General features: G+C 41.0%; 1 non-coding gene across 1 annotated transcript; it reads right to left on the bottom strand.

Annotated features, from left to right (window-relative positions):
* Positions 1–1,278: 1,278 nt before the first annotated feature.
* Positions 1,279–1,441, bottom strand: LOC135275065 (U1 spliceosomal RNA). Its single transcript, XR_010342779.1, has one exon. It is a non-coding gene; the product is annotated as a U1 spliceosomal RNA (small nuclear RNA).
* Positions 1,442–4,223: the final 2,782 nt, after the last annotated feature.

Raw genomic sequence — 4,223 nt, forward strand, 5'->3', positions numbered from 1 at the left:
CACCTCAATCGCCGCATGGTGGGCAGAATAATGTCCCCAAGGATGTTCACGTCCTAATCTCTGGAACCTGTGAATACGTTAAGTGGAAAGAGGAATTAAGGTAGCAGATGAAATTGCTAATCAGCTGACTTTAAGAGGGAGATTATCCAGGATTATCTTGGGAACCTAGTGTAATCACAAATGTCTTTAAAGATGGAAGACTTAGAGAAAGTCAGAGTTGCAGTAATGCCCAACGAAAAAGACTTGACTGGCTGTGACTGGCTTTGAAGATAAGAATGCCGGGAGCCAGGAAGTACAGGCAGTGTCTGAAAGCTAGGAAAATAAGAAAAAGCTTTCTCTTCTAAAGCCTCCAGAAAGGAAGCAAGTCCTGACATCATCTTGATTTCTAGCCAGGAATGCCCATTTTGGACTTCTAACCTCTGAAACTGTAAGAGAAAAAATTTGTTTTGCTTTAAGCCGTTAAATTGTGAAAATTTATTACACTGAAAATAGAAAACCAGTAAATCTCATTTCATAAATTGATCTATTTTTGCTTTCTTGTTGAGATATGACTTAAATTGTACAAGTCATAAGCATACGTTTGATGAGATTTGGCAAAGATACAGACACCTGTGTAACAAACAGCCTACTCGGACAGAGTCTTTCCCTCTTCTCAGAAAGTTCCCTGTGTTACACTCTCATTAGTCCTGCCTCTACTTCCAGAGACAGCCACTGTTCCGGTTTCTGTCATCATAAGTTAATTTTCCCTGATATTGAACTTCTTATCAATGAAATAATAAATCATTAGTATATATTCTTTCATGTCTGGGTTTCATATCCTTAGCATAATGTTTAATCTAATCTGTTGGTAGACATTGGAGGGGTTCCAGTTTTGGGCTACAGTCAATAAAACTGCTATGAATATTATTTTACAATTATTTCTGGTTGTATCCTTTCATTTCTTTTTTTTTAATTTTTTTTGAAACAGAGTCTCACCCTATCGCCCAGGCTGGAGTGCAATGGTGCTATCTTAACTCACTACAACCTCCACTTCCTGGGCTCAAGCAATTCTCCCGCCCCTGCCTCTGCCTCCTAAGTAGCTGGGATTACAGGCGTCTGCCACCACACCCAGCTAATTTTTGTATTTTTAGTAGAGATAGGGTTTCACCATGTTGGCCAGCCTGGTCTCAAACTGCTGACCTCAAGTGATCTACCCACCTTAGCCTTCCAAAGTACTGGGATTATAGGTATGAGCTACTGGGCCCGGCCACAAAGTATGTCTTTTTAAACAATCCAGATTGGGGGAGAGCACGAACGCAGTCCCCTACTACCACAAATTATGCAGTCAAGTTTCTCACACTGGGGAAATCGCAGGGGTCTGCACATCTGGAGTGCAATGGATGAGCCTCGCCCTGGGAAAAGCACCTTCATGATCATGGTATCTCCCCTGCCAGGTATGTAGGTATGTCTCCCATATGTGCCTCAGGTTGCTAAGTTGATGGGGAAAGTATACATAACCTTATGAGAAACGACCAATCACTTTTTTAAAGTGACTGTCCTATATCTTGCATTCCCACCAGAAAAGTATGAGAGATCCAGTTGCTCCAAATTCTTGGTGACAGTTGATGTTGCCAGTCATGTTAATGGCAGCCATTGCAGTGGGTGTTAGGTGATTTTTCACTGTGATTCTTTTTTTTTTTTTTTTTATTGCATTTTAGGTTTTGGGGTACATGTGAAAAACATGCAAGGTTGATGCTTAGGTGCATACGTGGCAGTGTGATTTGCTGCCTTCCTCCCCTTCACCCATATCTGGCATTTCTCCCCATGCTATCCCTCCCCAATTCCCCACCCCCCCGCTGTCCCCCCCACTCCCCCACAACAGACCCCCATGTATAGTGCTCCCCTCCCTGTGTCCATGTGTTCTCCTTGTTCAACACCCGCCTATGAGTGAGAACATGTGGTGTTTGATTTTGTGTTCTTGTGTCAGTTTGCTGAGAATGATGGTTTCCAGGTTCATCCATGTCCCTACAAAGGACGCGAACTCCTCGTTTTTAATGGCTGCATAATATTCCATGGTGTATATGTGCCACATTTTTCCTGTCCAGTCTATCATCGATGGGCATTTGGGTTGGTTCCAGGTCTTTGCTATTGTAAACTGTGCTGCTATGAACATTCGTGTGCATGTGTCCTTATAGTAGAACGATTTATAATCCTTTGGATATATGCCCAGTAATGGGATTGCTGGGTCAAATGGAATTTCTATTTCTAGGTCCTTGAGGAATCGCCACACTGTTTTCCACAATGGTTGAACTAATTTACACTCCCACCAACAGTGTAAAAGTGTTCCTATTTCTCCACATCCTCTCCAGCATCTGTTGTCTCCAGATTTTTTAATGATTGCCATTCTAACTGGTGTGAGGTGGTATCTCAATGTAGTTTTGATTTGCATTTCTCTAATGGCCAGTGATGATGAGCATTTTTTCATATGCTTGTTGGCCTCATGTATGTCTTCTTTTGTAAAGTATCTGTTCATGTCCTTCGCCCACTTTTGAATGGGCTTGTTTGTTTTTTTCTTGTAAATCTTTTTTAGCTCGTTGTAAATTCTGGATATCAGCCCTTTGTCAGATGGGTAGGCTGCAAAAATTTTTTCCCATTCTGTTGGTTGCTGATTCACTCTATTGACTGTTTCTTTTGCTGTGCAGAAGCTGTGGAGTTTGATTAGGTCCCATTTGTCTATTTTGGCTTTTGTTGCCAATGCTTTTGGTGTTTTGGTCATGAAGTCCTTGCCTACGCCTATGTCCTGAATGGTTTTGCCTAGGTTTCCTTCTAGTGTTTTTATGGTGTTAGGTCTTATGTTTAAGTCTTTAATCCATCTGGAGTCAATTTTAGTGTAAGGTGTCAGGAAGGGGTCCAGTTTCTGCTTTCTGCATATGGCTAGCCAGTTTTCCCAACACCACTTATTGAACAGGGAATCCTTTCCCCATTGCTTGTTTTTATCAGGTTTGTCAAAGATCAGGTGGTTGTAGATAGGTTGTGTTGCCTCCGACGCCTCTGTTCTGTTCCATTGGTCTATATCTCTGTTTTGGTACCAGTACCATGCTGTTTTGATTACTGTAGCCTTGTAGTAGAGTTTGATGTCTGGTAGTGTGATGCCTCCTGCTTTGTTCTTTTTGCTTAGAATTGACTTGGCTATGCGGGCTCTCTTTTGGTTCCATATGAAGTTTAAGGTGGTTTTTTCCAGTTCTGTGAAGAAGGTCATTGGTAGCTTGATGGGGATAGCATTGAATCTGTATATTACTTTGGGCAGTATGGCCATTTTCATGATATTAATTCTTCCTAACCATGAACATGGAATGTTTCTCCATCTGTTTGTGTCCTCTCTTATTTCGTTGAGCAGTGATTTGTAGTTCTCCTTGAAGAGGTCCTTTACATTCCTTGTTAGTTGTATTCCTATGTATTTTATTCTCTTTGTAGCAATTGTGAATGGCAGTTCGTTCTTGATTTGGCTCTCTTTAAGTCTGTTATTGGTGTATAGGAACGCTTGTGATTTTTGCACATTGATTTTGTATCCTGAGACTTTGCTGAAGTTGCTTATCAGTTTCAGGAGCTTTTGGGCTGAGATGAGGGGGTCTTCTAGATATACAATCATGTCGTCTGCAAATAGAGACAATTTGACTTCCTCCTTTCCTAATTGAATACCCTTTATTTCTTTTTCTTGCCTGATTGCTCTGGCTAGAACTTCCAGTACTATATTGAATAGGAGTGGTGAGAGAGGGCATCCTTGTCTAGTGCCAGATTTCAAAGGGAATGCTTCCAGTTTTTGCCCGTTCAGTATGATATTGGCTGTCGGTTTGTCGTAAATAGCTTTTATTATTTTGAGATACGTTCCATCGATACCTAGTTTATTGAGGGTTTTTAGCATAAAGGGCTGTTGAATTTTGTCGAAGGCCTTCTCTGCATCAATTGAGATAATCATGTGGTTTTTGTCTTTGGTTCTGTTTATGTGGTGAATTACATTTATAGACTTGCGTATATTGAACCAGCCTTGCATCCCCGGGATGAATCCTACTTGATCATGGTGGATAAGCTTTTTGATGTGCTGTTGTAATCGGCTTGCCATTATTTTATTGAAGATTTTTGCATCTATGTTCATCATGGATATTGGCCTGTAGTTTTCTTTTCTTGTTGAGTCTCTGCCAGGTTTTGGTATTAGGATGATGTTGGTCTCATAAAATGATTTGGGA

Source organism: Aotus nancymaae, unplaced genomic scaffold (genome assembly GCF_030222135.1).
Source record: "Aotus nancymaae isolate 86718 unplaced genomic scaffold, 86718_ANA_hifiasm-v0.15.2.pri h1tg000014l, whole genome shotgun sequence".
NCBI classification, from domain to species: domain Eukaryota; kingdom Metazoa; phylum Chordata; class Mammalia; order Primates; family Aotidae; genus Aotus; species Aotus nancymaae.